General features: G+C 40.2%; 1 protein-coding gene and 1 non-coding gene across 7 annotated transcripts in view; both read right to left on the bottom strand.

Moving 5' to 3' along the window:
• MAPKAP1 (MAPK associated protein 1) overlaps window positions 1–14478 on the bottom strand; it is a 246146-nt gene that overhangs the window by 152341 nt on the left and 79327 nt on the right. The gene's annotated exons all lie outside the window — the stretch shown is intronic.
• LOC125151043 (small nucleolar RNA SNORA72) lies at window positions 7008–7137 on the bottom strand. The gene has a single exon (XR_007146602.1). It is a non-coding gene; the product is annotated as a small nucleolar RNA SNORA72 (small nucleolar RNA).

Genomic DNA, 14478 nt, shown 5'->3' with positions numbered 1-14478 from the left:
CGCCCTTCACCAGCTCTTCTGCTCTCCTGGGCAGGCTCAGATAACCTGCCCCCGAGAGGTGGGGAAGGCTTTGGTTTATTGGGTGATAATGTTGCCATTAAAGCCATTTACCATTATGCCAAGAAACATTTTATTTTTTTTAAACTAAATAACAAGATATGATAGCAATAACAAGAATGAAATGCAATTATGTTACCAACTGATGGCTAGTTATTCTCAAGCACAAAATCCAAAGAATAGGACTTCACCTATTTCCTTCCACAAAAGGCCCCAATACATGCGAAAGTACGCACACTTTTACAACAAACTGTTTTTCGGTTCCAGTGTAAAATTCCATTAACATTTGCACTTAATTTATCTCATTTAAACTGTCTATGTTCATGAAAATTTAACCCAGTAATTCCCTGTTATACAAAGCATAACAAAGTATGAATATTTAAATACAATGTAAATAAAACACTTTATCAATTATATTTTTGTATTCTAAATTAGTGACTTCACTTAGCATGTCTGCCTTGCACAGCACCACACTATTTTTCAATTAAAGGTCCAGATGTTTCAAAGGCTCCAGTAGGCAACGGCAGTTATGAGAAATGCTTTATCTGCATTGTAATCATCACCACCACATCAGCTCCAGGCTGCATTAACATCCTCATGTTTTATTCCAGCTCCCTTTCTAACAGAGCAGGTAATTATACAACACAGCAGAGAAACACAATCCTAAGAGCTGGACAGTTTCCATACAAGCATCCACCTGAGCAACACATTCTCACACACAATCTTAAAATTTGGGGGTACTGCTTACGAGGAACATTGACCATCCAGAATATTTAAATAAGAGTGAATCACAGGCATACCAAGTTTAGCTTCAAATACTATTAAAATGCAGGATGCCTTGCACAGACACATTTATGTATACTGAAAATCACCTAGAAGTTTGTGTGTGTAAAAACCACTAGCATTTGTTACAATATAAGTCACTTCTACTCATTCTTAATGCCAGTGTCATCTCTTGAATAAGTCAATTCTATCTTTATCCAAAAATGACAATTCATCTGAGCTGAGACTGAGCAAGTATAGCAATTATCCAGTACCCATCAGATAAAAAAATACAAGGGCAGAACAAAATGCAATTCTGACAGCTGCAACAAACACTATTGCATTTATTACTTAGTTAATTAAGTGACTCCCTTTCCCCAAAATGGAAAAGAATACCATAGAACAAACACTGCTATGCTGAGTAAACACAGTGTCATCTAATGGGAAAAACACAGTAGTACCTCGTTGTTAAGAAAACTAACAAAATTCCCTTTAATTATAATTTTGTAAATTATTCTACGCACATTTTTGTATTTTGAAATATTCCAAGAGGAGATGCCCTAAGGAAGACACTATTCAAAAGATAAATGCCTTTTACAAACATTAAAACCTCTGACAGGTCAAATGCTGGCAGTTTCCACTTCAGCATCTGAAAGCAGACAGCTTCCATTCCTTTCTGAAGGAACCTTAGGTGGAACATTTTTAATACATCACCATGTCACTTTTTAATGTGCCCCAATCTATTAACCACATGGCAAACTAACAGGGATTTTTAAAATATGGGCTTTATGGCTTTGTGCTGGTGATTAATTAAATAAATAGCCACTGTTTCACAAATCATCCCTCTAATTAGTCTAAAACAGACACTTCGCAGTCACTGGTACTGCTGCCATCTGAAGCTCACAGAAGGGCTGGAGCGGTGCGGTGCGGCCGCGTCTCGGTACTTGGGAGCCCACTGTCGCGGGCTCCACGGCTGGCATCCCACCCTGCCACCCAGAGGCAGAGGTGCCATTGTTGCAGGTGCTGCAGTCAGCTGGAATTTGATTCCAGCTGCTCAGAAAAGATGTTCCCCTTAATTATTCTCCCTCACCCTAAAGGAAACAATGGAACAACAAAGGAAAAAAAGCGCCACCTCCAGCTGCAAACAGAAGAGTTTTCACCAACACTTTTGCTGGACTGAGGAAGAAAGTTGGTTCCGGCGATCTACTTTAGGAATAAATAGGGTGCGAGGTCAAACAGGCTGTCCTTAGAACTCAAAACATGTTATGTCATTCTCCTGAACTCAGATATCAAGCAATTACTTCCAAATTTTATTATTTAAAAGACTGAGAAGGTCACTCTTTTAAAAACTGATAGAATTTAATCTAACTTGTTTTAGTAGCATATTTTAAAAGATGGTAATTTCTCTGAAAGCAAATTAAAATTAGAGACAATTTTTAGTGCCAAGGAAAAAAATCAAATGGGAATATCTCAAGAATCCAATTTTCTTCAGGAAATACATTAAGTAGTTTCTTAATCTTGGTATTTCAACTTCATTAGGTGTGTTTAGAGGAAGGAAGGAAAAATGGAAGGAAAGGAGGAAGGGAGGGAGAGAAGAAGAGAGAGAGAGTGGGTGGGAGAAAGGGAGGAAGAAAGGGACAGAGGGAGCAAAGGAAGAAGAAAAAGAAAATGGGGAGAGGAGGGGGAAAGGGACTGAGAAAATTCAGTGGGGATAACACACCCAAGTGTGCTACAGAGTATTCTGTAGAGAGGCTGATTTCCCGTCTAGGAGGCCATTTCTTTTTTTTTTTTTTTTTTTTAATTTTTTTTTTTCAACATTTATTTATTTTTGGGACAGAGAGAGACAGAGCATGAACGGGGGAGGGTCAGAGAGAGAGGGAGACACAGAATAGGAAACAGGCTCCAGGCTCTGAGCCATCAGCCCAGAGCCTGACGCGGGGCTCGAACTCACGGGCCGCGAGATCGTGACCTGGCTGAAGTCGGACGCTTAACCGACTGCGCCACCCAGGCGCCCCTAGGAGGCCATTTCTAAGAATGGGAGGAAATGGGATATAGTAAAAAAAGACTTGGCCCCTGAACCAAGACAGACTAAAGGGTCTTATGCTCTTGGCTACATCATATAATCCAGTTTAGCCTATTTCCTTCCATCCTGTACAAGATTTTAGCCCTTACTCTATATACCTATAAGGACAGGGAGATTCTGTGGGTAAAGCACCTAGCACACTCCTTGCACAGAGCAGATGATCACAAAAGGATGAACCTGATGGTGGCCATGAGAAATGGGTTGAGGGCAGAGCCTGAATTACTTATTTTCACCCTACAGCACCTTTTTGAAAGAGCCAAGGTGACTGCAGCCCATACTGCACATGCTATGTCCCAAATATGAAAAAGAGGGACAAAAGCACAAAATGTACATGAACACAGAACTACCACATATGCTCACTGTATTGAAGAAAACCCAAATCACCAGCACCTAAGAAGAAATAATGTAGTTTCTCTAACTTTCATCTTCTTCGGCCACAGAGATAAGGGAGGAGTGTTTCTGAAACTATTCAGGTTATAGAAATTGGAAGGAAAAAAACCGAGATTTCCAAGGATGTGGAGAAAAAGGAACTCTCGTACACTGTTGAGAAAGCAAACTGCTGCAGCCACTCTGGGAAAAAAATACGGAGGTTCCTCAAAAAGTTAAAAATAGAATTACCCTACAATCCAGCAATTGCATTGCTGGATATTTACTCAAAGAATACAAAAACACTAATTCAAAGGGATACATGCAACCCTATGTTTATAGCAGCACTATCTGCAATAGCGAAGATATGGAAGCAGTCCAAATGTCCATTAAATGATGAATCGATACGGGAGATGCGGTATGTACACACACACACACACACACACACACACAGGAATATTATTCAGCCATAAAAAGGAATGAAATCTTGCCATTTGCAATAACATAGATGGAGCTAGAAAGTATAATGCTAAGTGAAATAAGTCAGAGACAGACAAATACCATATGATTTCACTCACATGTGGAATTTAAGAAATAAATGAGCACAGGGAAAAAAGGAGACCGAGAGGGACAAACCAAGAAACAGATGCTTGTTTGTTTTCGTTTGTTTTTGAGAGAGAGAGAGAGAGAGAGAGAGAGAGAGAGAGAGAGCAAGCGAGCACAGGAGGAGCCTGATGCAGGGCTTGATCCCACAACCCTGTGATCGTGACCCGAGCTGAAATCAAGAGTCGGACACTCAACTGACTGAGCCACCGAGGTGCCCCAAGAAACAGACTCTTAACTGTAGACAACTGATGCTTGCCAGAGGGGAGGAGGGTGAGGGGCGGGTGAAACAGGTGATGGGGGACTAAGGAGTGCGCTTTGATGAGCACCAGGCATTGTATGCAAGTGGCGGACCCCTACACTGTACACCTGAAACTACAATAACACTACATGGTAACTATACTGGGATTAAAACAAAAACTGTGAAGAAAAGAAAATGAATGAGCTTTGGATTCAACAAGATCTAGCTTGAAACCTGGCTTCACTACTTACTAGTTGGGTAAACTCAGGCATGTCTGTTCATCTCTGAGAAGCCTCAGTCTTCCCATCCCAAAATGGGGAAAATAAGATGTACTTTAAGGGGAAGCTGGGAAGAATGAATGAAATAGCACAGTAGGCACTCTGGCATATATTAGACATTCAAATAGTTTCCATTGCATTAGGTTGAATCACATGAAACTGCTGACAGTCATCGTTTATAACCTACAAAAGTTGCAATTCCACATTGTTTCACCTACTACTACAGTGACTGAGACAGTAAGTAGGCATGAACTGGAAAAACAAGTGAAAATTCTCAAGAATGCAATGAATTATACTTCTACCAGAATAGGAAGGGAATCAACATATAAAAGGTGTTTTTTAAGACTGTTCATGATTCCAGTAACAGAGCAGCTAATATTTATTAAATACGTACTATAGTGCAAATACTATCCCATATATTTGACATCTATAATATTAGCTTAGGTGATCCCAAAAAACCTCAGTGAGACAGATTCAACCATTCTCCCCATTTTGCAGAAGAAACGGAAGCCTGGAGAAATGAAGTAACTTGATCAATCAAGGTCACACAGCTGGTGTGCCAACTGTGGTGATGCCATCACCTGTGGTGATGCCAACCTGGAGCTGTCCAACTGCTGAGCCTGAGTTCTTACCTGTCATTTAAAACTGCCTCCAGGGGCGCCTGGGTGGCGCAATCGGTTAAGTGTCCGACATCAGCCAGGTCACGATCTCGCGGTCCGTGAGTTCGAGCCCCGCGTCAGGCTCCGGGCTGATGGCTCGGAGCCTGGAGCCTGTTTCCTATTCTGTGTCTCCCTCTCTCTCTGCCCCTCCCCCGTTCATGCTCTGTCTCTCTCTGTCCCAAAAATAAATTTAAAAAGTTGAAAAAAAAATTAAAAAAAAAATAAAAATAAAAATAAAACTGCCTCCAAACACTGAAAAAACTGCTTGTTTTACTTTTAATAAAATTATGGGTGTTTTAGGGACTAGAATAGGCATTTCTCAAAAGAAGATATACAAATGGCCAATAAACACATGAAAAGATGCTCAACATCACTAATTAGAAGGGAAATGCAAATAAAAACTATAATGAGATACCAACTCACACCCATGAGGATGGCTACTATCAAAAAAAACCCAGGCACAGCTGGGTGGTTCGGGCAGTTATACCTCTGACTCTTGGTTTCGGCTCAGGTCATGATTTTGGTTTGTGAGACTGAGCCCCATGTCGGGCTCTGTGCTGACAGCTCCATGCTACAGCCTGCTTGGGATTCTCTCTCCCTCTCTCTCTGCTCCTACCCAGCTCATGTGCACACGTGCTTGCTCACTCTCTTTCTCTCAAAATAAATAAACTTAAAAAAAATAAAACAGAAAACTGCAAGTTGATGAGGATGTGGAGAAACTGGAAATCTTGTGCACTATTGGTAGAAAAGTAAAATGGTACAGCCTCTGTGCAAAACAGTTTGCAGGTCCGGGGCGCCTGGGTGGCGCAGTCGGTTAAGCGTCCGACTTCAGCCAGGTCACGATCTCGCGGTCTGGGAGTTCGAGCCCCGCGTCAGGCTCTGGGCTGATGGCTCAGAGCCTGGAGCCTGTTTCCGATTCTGTGTCTCCCTCTCTCTCTGCCCCTCCCCCATTCATGCTCTGTCTCTCTCTGTCCCAAAAATAAATAAACGTTGAAAAAAAAAATTTAAAAAAATAAAAAAAGTTTGCAGGTTCCTCAAAAAATTAAAAATAGAATTACCAAATGACCCAGAAATTCCTCTTCTGGGTATATACCCACAAGAGCTGAAAGCAGGGTCTTGGAAGAGATATGTGTACATTCATATTCACTGCAGCATTATTCACAATAGGTAGAACATGGAAACAACCTAAGTGTCCATGGACAGATGAATGGAGAAGCAAAATGTGGTATATATATACAATGGAACATTTTTCAGCCTTGAAAAGGAAGGAAATTCTGATATCTGCTACAACATGGATGAACCCTGAGGATTATGCTAAATGAAATAAACCAGTCACAAAAGGACAAGTACTGTATGATTGCATTTATACAAGATACTTAGAGTAGTCAAAATCACAGAGACAGAAAGTAGAATTGTGCCCGCCAGGGGCTGGAGTGAAGGGGGAAAGAAAGGGGAGTTATTGTTGAATGGATGTAGAGTTTCGGTCTTACAAGATGAAAAGAGTTATGGAGATGGATGGAGGTGATGATTATACAGTAGTCCCTCTCTTATCTGCAGTTTCGCTTTCTACAGTTGCAGTTACCTGTGGTCAACCATGGTCCAAAAGCAGATGAATCCTCCTTCGGACATATTGTCAGGTCAATAATAGCTTCGGGCTACATCACAATTCCTACATCACATACCTCACTTCATCTCATCATGTAGGTATTTATCACTTCACAACACAAGAAGTGTGAGTACAGTACAATAAGGTACTTTGAAAAAGAGAGACTACATTCACATAGTCTTGTTTTTTTTTTTAGTTTTACAATTCATTTTAAGCAAGTGGTAATCATCAAGTTAGCAATGGTTATTTTCAAAAGTTACTACGCCAACTGTGCTGTCATTTCTCAAGGATGATCAGATACCTAGAGTCACAGACACTTCCCACATAAGATGCATAATATCAGTAATACTTGGTTTATCACCACAACTGAGAAAACCAGACCTAGGCAAAGAACTAGGTCTGGGGACATGCATGGTCTTAATATAGTGAATGTTTAGCCTGCCCTGATTATTACAAAATCAGAACAGCACGAATATTTACAAACTTTATTACAGTATAGTTACAGTTGTTCTATTTTATTATTGTTAATCTCTTACTGTGCCTAATTTGTAAATTAAACTTTATCATAGGTATGTATGTATAGGAAAAAAACTGTACACATAAGGTGTATCCACAGTTTTAGGTATCCACTGGGTGTCTTAGAACATATGTCCTGTGGATAAGGGTGGACTACTCTATGACATTATGAATGCATTTAACACCACTGGACTATATACTTCAAAATGGTTAAGATGGCAAAAAAACAAAAAACAAAAACACCAACTTAAAAAAAAAAACAACTGGCGACAAGAAGCAAATAATTTACAAATCACTTTCTGGGGCTTCCAAAGGACGGACATGTCAGTAGGCAAGCAAGCCTCAGCAATGATAGTGTTTCATACCAGCACCTGCAGTGAGTAGGATGATGATACATTCAAAGTTCCAGTGTAAGCATGGCATTCTAGGGTACCACTTCTCCCTTTTCACAGCGTTATTTAAAAAGGAAAAGAGGGGCGCCTGGGTGGCTTAGTCGGTTAAGCGGCCGACTTTGGCTCAGGTCATGATTTCGCGGTCCGTGAGTTCGAGCCCCACGTCAGGCTCTGTGCTGACAGCTCAGAGCCTGGAGCCTGTTTCAGATTCTGTGTCTCCCTCTCTCTGACCCTCCCCCGTTCATGCTCTGTCTCTCTCTGTCTCAAAAATAAATAAACGTTAAAAAAAATAAAAATAAAAAAAGAAAAAGGAAAAGAAAAAATCAGACATGTTTCAAAGTTTCCAGGAAAAATCCTAAAGTTTTAATCAGACAGCTACTGTGTTCCCATTATAGTCACACCTTTTCGCTATGTGACAAAGGCAGCATAGCTTTTATTTGTTCATATATCTATTTATGTTTACATTTCTTACTTCCTGAAACCTTTCATGTAAACAGTGAACAAGTCATCACAGAAAGGGAAATGGCACTGACAGTGGATGCTATGAATCTACTCCCTTTAAAAAAATAAAAAGAAAGAAAGAAAGAAAGAAAGAAAGAAAGAAAGAAAAAGAAAGAAAGAAAGAAAGAAAGAAAGAAAGAAAGAAAGAAAGAATTCAAGTCAAGGAAATCCCCAAACACCATGCTTTCAAAGCCAGGATGTAAAAGCAATCACACTTGCATTTAAGGCTTCTTGGAGCAGCCTCTGTGGCACCAAAATCCACCAAAGATAAAGAAGATGTTTGTGCTAAGTTGGGAAAGTGGAGACATCAGCATTTTTACCTTCAGACCATTATTTCTGCTCTCCAGACAGCACCTGATAAAGCATCTAGAGTGTTGTCTTCTGCGCAGCCACTGCTCTTGTGAAGCCTGTGCTCGGGGGTTTCCCTGGGGTTTCCTTTCCGACAATTGCAGCAGAGACTCTGAGAGGGGCCCAAATGAGCTGCCTTAACCTTCCCGTAAACTGATATTTCCATAGAGGATTAAGACAAACATTTCAAATAAGCCAATTTCCTTTACTAAAAAACTAAAGCGACAACAGTAGTACCAAGAGAAATATATAAAGACAATGAATAAGACACACTTTTCTTGTCTTTCGGCATGCAAAAATATGAGCAAAAGGTTAGATGGGAGTGGGCTACACAATTTCCTGTTATTTCTGACGCTCTACATTGGAGCCTAATGAAAAGTTATATAAGAATTACACTGAGGCCCTACCAGGGGGAAGAGGAAAAAAGTCTAAATGCTTCATATTATCTGATATATGCTGATGCTGCATGGTATATATTTCTGTATTCCTGTTTATTGTAAATTTTTCTATTCAGAAGAATGCAACTATGTCTCTTTTCTAATAAGGCATGTCCAGAACTCTAGGGATGCCAAACGGTTCCCTGTTGAACAGGTGAGAATGAAAATCCCTAACTATCCTTGAGGTCCCTATATAAGGGCATAAGCTTCCTTATCCTAAAATGTGTTAGGCAGTTCCCCTGGGCCACAGGAAGTCAGAATTCCCTTTGACCCAAAGGGGTAGGGATATATATGCTCCTGAACTAACAAAAAGGAACACAAAAGAAAAAGCTAAAGTGGAGAATATACTTACTACATCCAAGTCTTTAGAAAGCTGAGGGGAGCCAGAGGGCCTTCTTAGCTTTGGTCACCTGCCAAACTTCATACTGCTTTCCTCATCTTCTTTTTTTTTTTTTTTTAAGTTTTTTAATTTACTGGGCGGGAGGGGCAGAGAGAGAGAGAGAGAGAGAGAGAGAGAGAGAGAGAGAGAGAGGAAGAGAGAGAATCTTAAGCACGCTCCATGCTGTCAGCACAGAGCCCAACATGGGGCCTGGTCCCATGAACCATGAGATCATGACCTGAGCTGAAACTAAGAGTCAGACGCCTGACTGACTGAGCCACCCAGGCATCCCTCCTCTTCATTTTCTGATACTGTGGAGCCTTTCTTGCTTTTCCCTTTATGGTTGTGTCTCCCACATACCCATATTCAGTTTTACACTATTACATGTATAATGTGAGATATTTCACATTTAACACTCTATATTAACACCTTGAGCACTTATGGAAAGAGAATGGCTAAAATTAAAACCAGCTAACATTTACTCTATGTGTCAGGTGCCAGGTTGAGCCCTTTACATCTATTACCTCTTTTGATCTGCAAAACTGCCCTCACTGCATGATACAGATTAAAAAATGCTAAGAAGTTAGAGGAATCATCAAAAGTCACACAGCTAGAGAGAGAACTCAGATGGAAACCCAGGTCTGGGGGCGCCTGGGTGGCGCAGTCGGTTAAGCATCCGACTTCAGCCAGGTCACGATCTCGTGGTCCGTGAGTTCGAGCCCCGCGTCAGGCTCTGGGCTGATGGCTCGGAGCCTGGAGCCTGTTTCCGATTCTGTGTCTCCCTCTCTCTCTGCCCCTCCCCCGTTCATGCTCTATCTCTCTCTGTCCCAAATAAATAAATAAACGTTGAAAAAAAAATTAAAAAAAAAAAAAAAAAAGAAACCCAGGTCTGACAGGATTCAAAAGACCACAATCTTTAACTATTTTAATTCTCTTTAAAACCAATATATTTTTAAAGCTTTTTTTGGTGAGGAAAAGCCTTTTATTTTGAATCAACATTTTCATGAAGTCAAGAATGATGATATATTTATGCATAAATTGTCTCTTTATATCTTGCTCTTCCTTCTATAATATTCTTTCCATAGAATTTAATACAACACATTAAAAAAATATGTTCTGTTTTACAGAAGAACTTCTGTTTTAGCCACATGGCAAAATATGTACCCTGACCAACAGTCTAACAGAAAACATCTAAAGATTTTGAGGAGCACCTGGGTAGCTCAGTTGGTCAGTGTTCGACTTTGGCTCATGTCATGATCTCATGGTTCATGGGTTCAAGTCCCATGTCAGGCTCTGGGCTGACAGCTCAGAGCCTGGAGCCTGCTTTGGATTCTGTGTGTCCCTCTCTCTGCCCCTCCCCTGCTCGCATCCATCTGTCTGTCTCTCTCTCTCTCTCAAAAATAAAAATAAATAAGCATTGAAAAAATTTTTTGATGAAATATAAAAACATTAATTTTACTTAATTCAATAGGCTAGCAAGTATTCAAGGAATTCACAAAGGCCCCAAAATTAAGTGACATGGGAAACGTGGGAAGAAAACAGAACACATTTTTTGCCAATATTGATGGTATTTGCCAAAGTGACATTAAGTGTCTGCTTTCTTCGTCAGATGGACACACAAGACACCCCATCCATAATCTATAATAAAGCTGGAACTCCAAAAACCCAGATGTGAGAGTAAATTAGAATTAAGGTCCCCTCACCTGACAAGGAAAACTTGATGTCCAAAATAAATTTTTTTCTCCTGAGACTTTATAACCACAACCTTCACATGAGATTTTCATGCCAAATTCACATTACCTGATAGGTGGACCAGAAAGAGTCAAACCAAGAATTTAAAGTCATCCTGGGGAGTTGGGGGCGGGGGGGGGGGGGGTGCCTGGCTGACTCAGTTGGTAGAGCATACAACTCTTGATTTCAGGGTTGTGAATTTGAGTCCCATGTTGGGTGTAGCGATTACTTAAAAAAATAAAATCTTAAAAAAAAAAAAGTCATCCTGGGCTGGTAATGGCCCCAGCTACCAGACAAAAGCAAACAAAGCCTTGCAGGAGGAACCTGTATGACTCAATAATTCCAAAATAAAAAGTTGCAAAAAATAAGTTGTTCCAGCCTCAAATCATAAAACACAGAAAGTATCATTTAAAAGACCCACAAAGACTGAAGTTAACAGAATGATCAGAAATAAAACAGAAAATAAATGTTTAAAGAAAAAAATGTAAAGTATTAAAAATATAGGTAAGAGCAAGAGACTGTAAAATCTTACCCAGGTTGTGATCTGATATTATGGTTGAGTAAGACAATGTCAGTATCCTTAGGAGATACAAGCTGAAGTATTTAGGAGTGAATGGCAATTCTGAAATGGCTAAATAAAAGATAAATAAAGCAAATATGGAAAAATGTTAACATCTAATGAATGCAGGTGGTACGTATAAGGGTGTTCACTGAACTATTACTGAGAAAATTATTAAATGTTTCTTAACAAAACGTTTTAAAAATTACCAAGCAGATTTTTAGAATATCAAAATGGAACTTCTAGAAATGAAAAATCCAGGGGCACCTACCTGGGTGGCTCAGTGGGTTAAGTGCCCAACACTTGATTTTGGCTCAGGTCATGATCTCACAGTTTGTGAGATCGAGGCTGGCATTGGGCTCCCGATGATAATGCAGAGCCTGTCTGGGATATTCTCTCTCACTCTCCCCCTTCTCCATCCCTCCCCTGGTCACATGTACACGTGCTCACTCTTTCTCTCCCGAAATAAATAAATAAATAAATAAATACATAAATAAATAAATAAATAAACAAACAAACAAACAAACTTAAAAAAATAAAAAAGAAAAATCCATTGACTAAAATTATAAGTGCAATGTATGAATTCCATAGCTAAAAAGAAAATATGTGAATTGGAAAACAGAACTGAAGAAATTCCCTAGAATGTAACCCAAAGAGAGACAGAGAAAGTATGAAAAGCAGGTTAAGAGATATGGAAGACTGAGGAACATATTCTAACAAGTTTAACTAGAATTTAAGAAGAAGAGAGTGATGAATAAAGGCGCAGAGGTGAAACCTGAAAAGAGAATGGCAGAGAATTTCCAGAGCTGATGAAAGAAACCACTGCACAGACTCAAAAAACCCAGTGAAACCCAAAGAAGAAAAACAAGAAAAATTTGTATCTAAACATGTAAGCGTCCATATACCAGTCTAACCAAAATGGAGCAGATATAGTTACATAAGGGGAATAGGGGTGACTCTAAAGATAGAGTCACAAATGACAAACAGTTCAATTTACCAGGAAGAAACAATTCTGAACTTGTGTGAACCTAAAAACATAACCTCCTAATATGGAAAAGAAAAATCTGTCAGAACTTTAGGAGAAAAAAGGCAATCTATCAACACAGTGGAAGATTCGAATGTATCTTTGTCTAATTGATAGTGCAAACAGACAAAAAATATCAATAAAGATACAGATTTTAACACAACAGGCTCGACCTAATAGACAAATTTAGAATCCTGCAACCAACAGCAGCATTGCTCCAGCATTCTTTCCAGGTTCACAGGTAATATTTATGAAAAGTGACCCACAATGGTGAACATAAAACCATGCTCAACAATTTTCAAATAATTGGTATCATTAGGCCAGATTCTCTAACCACAAAACAATAAAGTTAGAATCAATAACTAAAAAGCAAAATTATAAAAACCTAATAGGCTTGGAAATTTAGAAACACATAAATAATTCATGTATCAAATAGGAAGCAATAGGAATTAAAAATAGCTAGGGATAGACATATCCCAAAAATGTGAGATTATGAGCTAAAGCTAAAGGAAGAAGGGCCTGCACGTCCACAGCAAGCAAGCATTGCAGTGATTCCCTAAAGTATCTATGGCCATTTTGCAATCATAAACTGACAAAGAGGAGTATCAACACTTCAAGAACTGTTGGACACTGCTGAAGCTGAAAATGGACCATGGCTACACTGCAGCCCCACTCAGGAGTGGCCTTAAAAGACAAAAGTGATGGGGAACGTTCCCAATAGTCAGAGTTTGGGACAATGCGTTTGTTCATCATCTTTAAGTCAAAGTGAAGGCAAAATGTCAGGAGGTCAAAATATGTAGAATCTTGGGAACATGGATCTCAGTAGAGTTCCCACTGCCCTAACCAGCAAAAGTGGCTCACTGTGCCTGAACCATGCAAACAACAATAGTTTATGCTGAACACCTGCCTTCCTTCTAAGACTCTGGAATTCTGGTACATGCTAGGCAGAGGGTGCCCATGTGACTGCTTCCAATAGAAACCGTGGGCACTGAGTCGCTAATAAGCTTCTCTAGTAGAGAATATTTCACCCGTGTTGACAAAACTCACCGCTGGGGGACTTACGCATGTCCTGTGTGATGCTGGAGAGGGGCCTCTTAGAAATGTATACCTGGACCTCATTCCATATGCGTTTCCCCTTTGTTGATTGTACTTTGTATCTTTTTGTGGTAATAAATCATAGACATGAGTGCAACTATATGCTGAGTCCTGTAAGTCCTCCTAGTAGGATTCCCAACACAGACTTGCTTTAACTTCAGCCAGTCTCTTTGTGATTGGTCTCCCCAGCGCTGGCACAGAGGACACATGAATAGAGTAGCCACGGTGGCAGAGATTGAGGCTATATATAGGCCCAACGCCATTATTTCCCGTTCACCAAGGCTGATACTGCCTACTGTCTACTGTCAAATATCCAACCTGACAGCAACAGAGAAGAATGCTGAGTCCCCAATACAGCATCATCCCTAAGATGACCAACCAGCCATTGGTGTGAAGTTGAACGCACTGGACCCCTTCTACTCTAAAAGTGGTTTTGGATGAGACCAACAAATATTCAAGCATGGGATTGCCCTTCCTGCCAGTAATGCCTTAGCTACCACCGTTATTGCAGAGTGTTTGATCCAACAAAGCGGCAGCCCACATAATATTGCACCAGACCAAGGAACCCATTTCATAGCAAAGGAGATGGTAGCACATAACCATGGGGTCCTCTGGTCATACTATACACCATACTATCCAAAAGCTGTTGGTCTAAAAGAATGAACAACACGTTGAAGGTACAGATAAGGCACCGGCTCAGAGATGACACCCTGTAAGGCTGGGATGCCATCTCTAGGATGCAACATATGTACTAAAAGTCAACAGCCATTATATGATAGTATGTCCCCAGCAGGCAAAATACATGGTTCTAGGAGGCAAGGAGAAGAAGCAAGAGTGGCCC

This window comes from Prionailurus viverrinus, chromosome D4 (assembly GCF_022837055.1).
Source record: "Prionailurus viverrinus isolate Anna chromosome D4, UM_Priviv_1.0, whole genome shotgun sequence".
Lineage (NCBI taxonomy): Eukaryota > Metazoa > Chordata > Mammalia > Carnivora > Felidae > Prionailurus > Prionailurus viverrinus.
This window is presented reverse-complemented; position numbering and strand designations above follow the sequence as displayed.